Source organism: Gymnodraco acuticeps, unplaced genomic scaffold (assembly GCF_902827175.1).
Source record: "Gymnodraco acuticeps unplaced genomic scaffold, fGymAcu1.1, whole genome shotgun sequence".
Lineage (NCBI taxonomy): Eukaryota > Metazoa > Chordata > Actinopteri > Perciformes > Bathydraconidae > Gymnodraco > Gymnodraco acuticeps.
This window is the reverse complement of record NW_022992206.1, coordinates 2256059-2267337: the sequence shown is the minus strand read 5'-3', so window position 1 is coordinate 2267337 and position 11279 is coordinate 2256059. Positions and strand designations below refer to the sequence as shown.

The 11279-nt window shown below is 42.2% G+C and overlaps 1 protein-coding gene across 1 annotated transcript in view; it reads left to right on the top strand.

Moving 5' to 3' along the window:
• Window positions 1-2494: 2494 nt before the first annotated feature.
• si:dkey-238f9.1 (chemokine-like protein TAFA-2) overlaps window positions 2495-11279 on the top strand; it is a 111953-nt gene continuing 103168 nt past the window's right edge. The window contains exon 1 of the mRNA XM_034205771.1: window positions 2495-2969. The gene's annotated coding sequence lies outside the window, so the exon portion shown is untranslated. The remainder of the gene's footprint in view (window positions 2970-11279) is intronic.

Genomic DNA, 11279 nt, shown 5'->3' with positions numbered 1-11279 from the left:
TTTTGTCAAACTTGAATGTTCGACCTGTAAGACAATATATGTTCTATATGGTAATGTTTGCAGTGTTACATTGGCTGTTTTGATTGTGCTACATTTTTGTTTTTTAAAGCTGTCGACGCTTTCAATGTTCGAACTAAATCGAGTTCATATATCCTGACTTTTTTTGGGCATTATTTATTTCTCTGTGGCTACAGCTCCCCACTGGCATCAGAGCGAGTTGAAGAAGTTGGAAACTCCATTAGGAAGGGCCCCTGATGAAAACCCATTAATGGCTGCAATCGGGATTGAGGTCGGGGGAAAGACCTGGCAGTGCGACCACACACAAAGCCATAAAGCATGATGAAGCTGCCTCTCACCGAGCATCTGAGGAAGAATAACTGTCCCGCTGTCTGCAGACCTGTTGAATTAAAGGGGGCATTAACCGCTGCCTCCTCTGCATTATTGATGGCCAGCTCTGTTCCTGAAGCCATTATGTCTCCTATTTTTCCTCTTGCAATTTTCTGGTAGGCGTCCCACTGTCTTCAAACACACTTCTGCGGTGAAGGCGAGTGAGGGTTCAGGCAGAGGGCTCCCTGCAGGGTGCTGTTATTTTAAGCCAAAGCACCACAATCAATGTCGCCCTCCACATCTATTGTTTCATGTGTGAAGAGAAAGTAATTACAGGCTGACAAGCATGGGATGATGAGTGCAATGCACGGTGCCAACTACAGTAAGTGTTGTATCCTCTGTGAGATGCACATGACGCCTCACACTTAGCTCATGTGTGTTCCTCACCCGCCCCCCCCCCCCCCCCCACACAAACCAAAGCAGATACTTATTTATTAGATTTTTGACACATAAAGCTCACTAACCGGGATTACCTCGTGATTCACTTCAGCTGCTACATACATTTGTTGCTGAGCTCCCTCACAGAGGCTATACAGACTTTATCTACTCTCGCACAGCTTGAGACACCTTTCCTCACGGCTGACCTCATCCTGTCATATGATTTAATGAGCAGAGCCGTGTCACACACCACAGTGTCAGAGGGATGACAGGATGGGTCTATACAATGCACTAAAGATTAATGAGGTCATCTCCTTTCTCGGTGCGTGTGTGCGTGTGTGTGTGTGTGTGTGGGTGGGTGTGTGTGTGTGTGTGTGTGTGTGTGTGTGTGTGTGTGTGTGTGTGTGTGTGTGTGTGTGTGTGTGTGTGTGTGTGTGTGAGGGAGGGAGGGAGGGAGGGAGGGAGGGAGGGAGGGAGGGAAGGAGGCAGAATGACTTTGGTTATCATATATGAATGATGTCAATACAATCAAAATAGCAGCTTTTTCTATTGATAGCCAGTGATTAAGCAATGTGGCACGTATCTGCTTTGAATGTAATGGCTCTGCCAGGTCATTGATAATAGCCTGACATTTTTTTGTATTCGGTCCCCTGGGATTTGGGTATTCTGCCCTTTGATTCTGCTTGCATTTTTGTGTGTGTTTGCAGAGATGTCTATGAGTTAGATGGCGTTGGCTTTATGATGATAACACTCTCTGAGGGTGTCCAAAATCAATCAAATCCAAACCCAAATGCTTGCCTCGCATCTCCACAGGCTATCTCAAAGGTTGGTATTGATTATTCCAGACATTGCTGTCTTTCGGAGGGCCAGCCTAAACAGACTAGAGAAATGGAGATTTGATAATGCAATTACTGAGGGGAAGCCTTCAGACCAGGCAATAATGTTTTAGGAGAGCGGAAGTTGAATGTCAGAGACACACAGATGTATTATGATAACCTTGGTGAGCAGGAGCCTAATGCACATACAAGCTCTTCTGTGGAAAGGGACTGTTCACAAATGATTATGGGAGGAAGAGTGGTCAGAAAAAGGGGAAGTCATAATCCTTTTAATTTTTTAAGATAAGAAGAAAGTCTAACTTTTCTTAGGACGCATTTCTATTTAATTTCATAGTTGTAAGATCTATGGTATGTAAATGAGATAACATATTACATACAAAGTGTTTCTTATGTGTGCCATGTGCATATCTTGTGCATGCTCATGCAGTTGATATTTGGTTAAAAATATTGCTGTGCACAATCTCTCTAGCAAATTTAGCAACTTATTTAAAAGTTCTTCGTTAAACATTAAAATGTGGCCTATTTTCACTATTTTGTTCTATATTATTTTAATTTGTTAAGATAAAAAAATATATCTGTAAAAGATAGCTTCATCATGCACTTCCAAACCATTTCACATTAATGTTTTTTTTGCAATGCATTTTCTCAGTATAGGAGGAGGACATTGATACAGATCATGTATTAATCAACGTAGGAAGCAACAATTACCGTTGGAAATTCAAGTGAAGCCATATTAAGGGACATTGATTTCTCAGTTATAGATAGTGAGCTGTTTTTCTTGAGAAAGCCCATTCATCCGGTTATTATCATGTGGAGCTGGGTGAGATCCTTCCTGTCCCCACCGCAGAGCTCCACTGGGTGGCGCTAAAATACCGACACAGCCCCACAGCTTCTGCACACTGACATGATCCGGCTGCTCCCTCTCATCCACTCGGGTACCTCAAATCCGTTTCTCTAACTGCACGAAGACGTTGCCAAAACCCAACTGCAACCCAAAAGGAGGATTGTTAAAAATAATAATCATCCAGAAAGTATGAGTGACGGCCCGGCGTGTTGTCCAGCTGCTGAGCCGCTCCGGCCGGGAGGAAGTTGTGAGTCAAAACCGGAGGAACATCAACTTTTATAGACTTTTAGACCGCCGCCTGCAAGTAGGCACCAGCCCCAATTTCCTCTTATTTTACTCGGGAATTGAGAGTCCGTACAGCTCTGACATTATATTAGTGTTTTTAGGTAATGTGTTGTCGAGGGCGTCTTGAAACGACGAGGAAATGGCATTTCTGTGAAGAAGAGCTCCCTGGTTTTTGTGGTTGACAATGGAGAATAAATGAAGGGGACGTTTCAGGGGATTAATTGACAGCACAACGACAGGTAAGTTGACATAGCCTACCCTTAAAACATGTTGTTGTCATGTATTGTGTACACTAATGTATCTCTGTGGCTTTTACAACGTTGGGAAATTGACCTCAAACTATTTAAATGCGGATTTCAAACAGCTCACGTGTCACTGCGATATAGCCAATCATCCAAACGCTAGAATAAAATAAGCGTATCGATTCCATGATCGTTTGCTTCCCTTAGATTAATAGTTATAAACTTGTGAGGAACTAATGATTTAATGTGGCGTACAGGTGTAGCTGTGGGCTGGGTAATGTAAAGCGTCATGCTGTTTTCATTCAGAGAAGATCAGATCTGTGCAGCAACATGATGAAACAGTCATTGGCTGCTTAAATCAGACACACAAGTAGTTCCCCTCAGAGGGATCTGGGTGGCTGATTTTTTTTTGGGTGCACAAAGGCACTAAAAAAACTCAGATGGGTGAACATTTAAAAACCAACTTCCTTTCCCCCCATAGAAACATAGATATTAAGGCAAAGAGTGTGTGTGTGTGTGTGTGTGTGTGTGTGTGTGTGTGTGTGTGTGTGCATGGTCCCATCAGCATACATGCAAACAAGACAATGTCTGATCATGGCTTTAGATAAGAAGAATAAAACAAATCCTTTACTGGATTTAACACTAATAATCTTGTGTAAAAACTGGCATGTAATAATCCCTCTTTCATTCTTATCATTATCTATCTATCTATCTATCTATCTATCTATCTATCTATCTATCTATCTATCTATCTATCTATCTATCTATCTATCTATCGTCTTGTCTTTTCTTGCAATGTGATGCAGTAGAATACATCCAATCTGTTTTTAGTGTGTTCAGTTTTCCAGTTTTTTGCCCCCACAAAAGAGTGCATAATATTTCTTTATCCAAGCTTCACCTGTAAGGTAACCCCCTAACACAAACATGGTTCCTCACAGTTAAACTGTAACCTGGAGCTGACTGTACGCTGTGGGCTGTGTCCTCCATCACTGTCAGTCCCCTCAACTTAAATATGAAATGAATGAAAAGCAGCTCTAGCTATAAGCGGCTTGTTTGTGACTTAAGAAAAGCACAATGCCGTTATCATGTTGGATTACGTTAAGAAGACATGGACGGAGTCCCTAATGAAAACTGCCTCTTATGTTGGCTGCCAGCTGCTCTGCACACACACTGTAGATATTTATGATTATGCTTACACACCACTGTGAATATTTCTATTTCTACAACCCCTCCCCTCTTGACTCTCCCACTTCCCCCCCCCTTCTCTGCCTTTTTTTCCATTCCATATCAACCTATCTCTGTTGACCCTCTTCTTTTATCTGCCCTTCATCCCCTTGACAAGTTGTGCGGTCAGCTGTTTTTCTTTATATCCCTCAATTAGTGCTATCATCGCATTTCATCCTGCAGAATATGGGGATGGTAATAACCTTACACTCCTAATGCGGCTGATAAGTTCTGCTGTGATTAATTGAAGTCCCCTCCGTCAGAGAGTCAAAGGAGGCGTAGATCTTCCCTTTCACACTCACTGACAGGCAACCCATTATATTGTTTTATAGATCGGTCAGTAGCCCTTGAAGCTGCCTGCAGCCCACTGTTGTTCTGGAGGGTTTTATTGTGCCGTGTTATTGGTTGGTATTGCTGACAGACAGAGCAAAGGCCACCAAGGGATTACTGGAGATGGGATCCCTGTGACAGTTACACTGTATTTGATAGCAACACTGGAAAAGATTTGTGCGCTCTGCAGTGGTTGTTGTAAAAAGAAAAGTGGGAATTTGTTATGGAGCTAAAGGCTTAGAATAAAGTTGTCTTTGTACCTGTAAACATCCTGCCACCATAACCTTGCCATTTGTCACTGCTGGCATGCATACTCCCAAAGGAGTGTTGAATCAAAAATGGTTGCTCATGCCGTTTATGTGGCACTGCATCTCTGCAGCCAGATGTAGAGGTAGGACCTATTAGTTTGCAATCTCAGTCGTGCTTTTCTTTTTAAAAGCCAACATCCTTGCAGACATTGCAACAAAAAGCAGATCCAGGTGAAGGCAGAGCGCAGACGGAGGCTTGTAGAGAGTACTTGATATGCATGAGCCACCAGGTGATTTCCAGAGGAAGAGAACACCAGGGATAAGAGGCTTGTCTCTAGTTTTAAGGAGCCACCCCAGGCAGTATTTGTGTTCTCCGGCAGCTTCCTGCTCATGCTGTCAGATCAATAGGGCATAATATGAGAGTCTGGCTTGTGTTTTGCAGGCATGAGACAAAACAATACATTTGAGTTTTTGCACTTATGTATGTATGTATTCGAAGCCCTGTGGTAGTATTCAGATTGCCTGTTGAGACTAAAGTCCCTCCAAATGTCTCCATGTAACACTGACATCACCCGGTTTCCATAGCGTGGGCATGCCGAATATATATTCAGAAAACATACACATGTCACAGCCCAGTGTCTTGTCACAATGAACAGAGCAATGCAGCACCACACATCTGAGGTCTTGCATCATTTCAGAAAGTCTGTATTCACCACCAGCCTTGCAGATTTGACTTAGTGGAACAATAAAAAACTCAGCCATCTATCTACATGATTACACCCGATTTCAGCACCCTGAGATTTGCTGCTCAGCGGTGTTCATAGGCTAATGTGTTTAGAAAGCACGGTTTGTTCCACCTCTCAAAGATCCAGCTCGAGCTGCCGGGGTGTATCCATTGGGTTTTTAAAGGAAAATTCAAAGCCTACCATAGCGAACGAATGCAGCATTGTTACGCTCGTGTGCAGCTCCGTCATGTACTGAGGAGGAGGAGGACATGGGAAGAGCACATCTTATGTTTTATAGATGCCATTTAAAGGAGCATGGCCAAGATGGGCTGGCTGCAATGAACTGTAACCGCCGACAAAACACCAGGACAATAAACAAATAAATTGGTTTCCTGGAAACCAGCAGTGTCCCAAACTCGCCGGGGCTGATCCATGCCGATGCGGCAAGGTCTTTTCTCCTCAGAGATTAGGCTGTGAAACACAACTGCACCTCTTCTTTATTCATGCTGATTTGCTATTTGTATGTCTTGTTGTGGGTGTGCATGAGTGTGAAAGAGGGAGAGAAAAAGGGTGTGTGTGTTGGTGTGTGTACATCTGAAGTGCAACAGTGTTTGGAAAAGTGGGTGTTTTCCTGAGTGTTTATGTGAATGGTTTGTGTGGGTGCATCCTGCATGTGTGCCCAGGCGTCTGTATTTCTTAATGCTCTATGTGCGTGGGAGTGTGTGTGTGTGTGTCATTGTATTATATCAGTTCCTTCTGTTGGTTGCTCAGCATGCATGACTTGAGTACAAACTGATCCTATGGGCTCGATCATGTAAAGTTCATAGACTCTGTTGTACTAACCCGAGCAAACCCACTCATGTCTTGCATATAAAGGAAACATTCCCACAATAGATTGAACTTTTCAGTTTAAATGAATACATTGTCAGAATCTCTGTCAATTTTAGATAAAATCAGAAAGAAATATATCTTTAGACATATTGTTTATCGTCTTTTCACCCCCCGTGCACCGGATATCCAAGCTGGTTTTAACAATCCTTAGAAGTGTTTTCAGGTTTCCATTCACAGTTCTGCTTTTTAAAAAAAAATCCTTTATCTTTTGAAATGTGTTCGTCTTGCTCTCAAGAATACTTTTTGTGTAGGGATGTCTCATGTATGCAAACTCACATTTTCTAAGCCAAAATGTTTATCCATCCTCTGTAAAGTAGAGGAGTCATGTGACTCTGTTTGGTAATTCCTCCAGCTGACTCTTCAAGTGGACACTGAGGACAATGAGCTTAGGAATGTACTCTTCATTGGAGGTGCTTTTCAGCTTTGTCGTGCATCAGGCTTTTCCAACAAGCCCCTTCTCTCCCTCCTTTAATCTATCACTCTGTTTCTTTTCCCTGGAGGTATTCAGTGTTTGGCAGCTTTCACTCTCAATACTTTGCCATTGCGCCAAATTCCCATCAACTCCTTCTCCAGCACAGCAGTGAGGAACTCAATTCTCCAAGCCCCTAACCATTGGCCCAGGGAAAGGGCTGGGGATTGCAGATTTTAAGAAACCCACTTCGTAACCCTGGTTCCTAGTGGTGCAAGGGAGCTCTGATTTTCCATTTGCAGAATATTTTTTCTTATCCTCTCTTGGGGTGCCTGAGGGTCCTTAGCAATATGTTTTTTTTTTTGTCCTTCTCTTTTCTTGCGTTGTTGTCAAACTCCACCTTGTGCCTGTAATCATTAGACTGTAATTTGGGTAGAAAATTGCAATTACGGGCGTTTAAAAATGAGCCTGTTATTTTTCTATGCTTGTTATTTCTTCGTCGAGAGGGCAGGACAGCAGCAATCCTTCTGTGATTATAATTAAACAAATTGGACTCAATGAAATTGGCAATTATTGTCAAAGGTCTTTCCATTTGCTTCCTTTTTAAGGCTTGTTTATCTTATTGAAAGTTGTGCTATTTCCTCCTGTTGTTTGCCTTGATAATGTTGATGAGTCCTTCTTCTGCCCTCCCGCCTCTCATCACACAAACAAAAGGAGGCGGGTTGGATTTTGTGACCCAATGCGGAGGCCGGTCAGGTTTCTCCATCATCAGATCCCAGCAGAAGAGCTGGGACTCTCCTTCAAAGCAGGCTCCTATCTTCAAAAGAAATGTACCCATGTCATTAAATGTATTGTGCAGAAGCCAGCATCGGAGCCTTGATCTTATGTACATGATGAAAATGATGAGAAACAGAAATCTGGGAGTTATCTCTCAACCATGATATAATTAGCTCAAGGCTAGCTGCAGTTCACGCGCCTCTTTTATCCGTTCAAACATGCCTCCTCTATCTCCCGCTATAAATACATACGGAACATTTCACTCCTAATTATTATTTTGCATTTTGATTTGTCAGTCACATTTTCTCAGTATTGGTCGCTAGGAATATACAACTGTGCTCTTGTATTATATGTAAATGTAGTTTTACCTTAATGCAAACAGGGAAGGGAACATAGTTGAGTATGTGTTTGAGGCAGGATAGTTTGAGAGTTAAACATTTGGATCCATTTGAAAGAAAGTCCTATGTCTTAAGTGTCATTGGTCTTTTAAAGGTTGTATCAAAGGAGGCATCAAAAGGTCGAAAGAATGACTACAATATAATTTATCAGAATTATTCTTGGGAAATTGCATCTTCCAACAAAATTCCTTATCATGAGTCAAACTGAGGGATGTCTACTACTGTTTACTGCCAGTTAGCATTAGCTGTCCATGCTTGACTGCTATGTAAGTTTAGTGCTGTGAAATGATGTCCGCAGGTAGCCAAATGTTGACATACTGACCACTCAGTGCTTTTGTTAAAGGTAAAAACAAGCATGCTGACATCACATTTGCAATACACGTTTACTAGGTGACATCCAACTGTTTAATTTCCTATTTTGACTGATACTGGATTTGTGTGTGCACAGGCTGCATTGTAAGCAAATGTCACTGGTGTCATTAATTCAGGCAGGTTCGAAGGTGTCTTCTACGTTAATGGTTGGGAAGTCTAATGGAGTTACTTCTTTGGTTTTTCACAAATAACAAGACGGCATAGAGAAAAATCCGGAAACCTAACCATTGTAGTAACAGTAACATGTTGTATTGTAGGGTCATGTTCACGTTAGAGCACTCTGTTTCTAACTCTGTATGAGTCTGTGTAACCATGTCTTAAGCTCTGTGGCTCTTGTGGATTATCTTATCATTTTCGGTCCTCCCTGTTGTCACTGCCGTATCCGAAACGGCACAGCGAGGCTTTTCCTGTTACTGCAGAACATTTCTGATGCTTAGATTGATGTTCTTTTTTTAGACCAGCATCAATTTTCAGATATAAGGCAGAATTATAAGCCTTGGGATGGAAAACAATTTTGTTCTCTCTCCCTCCCTGTTCTCTTTCGTCTTGCTTGCACTCTCTCTTCCCTTCAAACACACGATCAAACCCACACACAACAACTCCCTCTTCACTGCGTGCAGGGTGACTAATTTCTCTTGGGCTTTGGACTTCAGCGTGAGAGAGGGTGAGAATTAAGAAGAAATGTAAAGAGAGGAGAGGCAGTTATGCACTGGCAGCTCAGAGGAAGTCGCCCACATCCAAAGAGCCTGACTTCACCTCGTCTTTATGATCGCCTGCCCTTCACAAGAAACAGAATCAGAATACCTTTATTCGTCCCACAGAGGGGACATTTACAACAGGGGAACATTTACAAATGTACAAACCAGTGCAAGCCCATATCCAACATACTTTGTCTTACTGGGACTGTCAGTTTAAACGTTTTTGACTCCCCAGTTTAAGGTACTGGAGACAAATCACAAACAATGGGCATGGAGCTCCCACCTGGGAGGAGAAATCTAAGTGTGCGGTTTTTGCATCCAATTTGAGTTTCTTTGCTGGATTCTGTCGAGCGGAACGGCTGCCAATCACTTGGTTTTGTTTACTCGCTGTGTCCTGCCGACAACTGGCTGGTACAAATATCAGCTGCTGCAGTGTCACACTGTGCATTCGTACAAATTAAATAGGCTATATTGCACTTATGTTTTCGACATAACCAGAGGGTTTTCGAATCATTTAGGGAACTGATTTCAATTTTGCATTTATCACCAGATAAAACTGGATACCAAGAGCTGAACAGAACTTGTGTTTGTACTCCTCCAAAAAAATGTCTTTGTAGCTTCTCCTTAGTTCACAAGGGAAACTGTTTGACCGTTTACCCTCTGGGAAAAATGACTGAAGATCATCTGGTACAAAATCCAATTATTGATCTCTTCCTAACTATCAATAACTGTACATGTGATGGATCATTGGAAAGTGTATAACAACTCAATTTTGCAGTCAAAGTCAAAAAGATGCTCACTGGTGTCTCACTTTAAAAAAAATTAGGTCATCAAATGAGGTCGTCCGGATGAAACAAAGAGCTAGCTAAAGACACAAAAACTGACATTTTGGAGGAGGGAAGCAGCAAGGCAGATTTTTCAAATAACCTTCCACCTTTCTTCCTTATAATAATTCATCTCAAAACTGTTAATAAAGTATTTATTAAGATTCAATAAAATAATTAGTTGTAGATTGTACATGTAGAGTGGATGCCTTATTGGAAAGAGTTTGTTTCCTTTTTTCATTACTACTGGATGGAACTACAAATGTCATAATGCACAACAAAAAGAAAAAGGAAAACCCCACTGCGCTGCACCAGTATTGAGGTTGGCCTTTTGCCAGTGTCTGTCTTTAATACTATACATCCGTAGACATTTAATATCGTTTCCATGCTGCTTCCACACTCACAGAATAAGGCTGTCATTTTGTGCCAACTTCAAGCCATGAGCAAGAAAGAGCATGTGTTTGAATTGTCTCAAAATAAGGCCAATATATTATGCTGCTACTGCATGGACATAATTACGTCTAAATCCCTGACAAAACAAGCGCTGCACTCACTCGACAGAATGTCAAAGCTATTATTATGTAGGACTTAGCATGCACTTATGTCACCCAACTAATGACACGTAGCACATTTTATTGCCGCCACAGAACACCTCTCTGCTTCATGATTGGAGACATAATGGAGATATTTTTGCTATTCTCTCCCTCCCTCTTGTACATCTCTTAACACATCCTCCCTGGCCCTAATTCATTTAAACATTTAAAACAGGGACCCTCAATTATTCATGTCCCAAAGTCGTCTGTGGCCCTGGCCCGGCCTCCCGTGGCTCCCGGTGCAGAGTGTGTCTGGATGGACACAATTCCCAGGCTGCCTCTATTAATTGATGCCTCAGTTGACGCCAGAGGTTCTAGATGCACTCTCACTCTCAGCTTGCTCTCCCTGCAAATCCAGCATGTCGTCGGTTCCTCTCTCACACGGACGGCGTGAGGGTTTTTTTTCACAGAAAGAATGATGTCATTCAAGTCTTGCTTAAAAGGTTCCATAGGTGTCCTCAACCCACTGGCCGGGGTAAAAATGAAAACTATGTTAGACAAGGGTTTAGATCAGAAGGAAACCTCAAGTTCACGGCCAGACCAGGAGTCAAGAATTGTGTAAGTGGACAACATACATTCCTCTTTTATGCTGTCCTTCCATCTTTGAACTTCTGTCCTCATTTCCTTTCTGTGGGCTCGTATTCTCCATCATTCAGCGCAGCATGTGGGTGGTTACCTCCTCTGCACCCAAAAGGAAGGTCAAGAGGTCATTAAACTGAAGATTCACCACGGTGAGCAAACATGAAGAGTAAATAAGATGAAATTAGGAAGAACTGCAAAATCATGTCAAGAAAGGCTGCCTGTCTTTGCTACACATT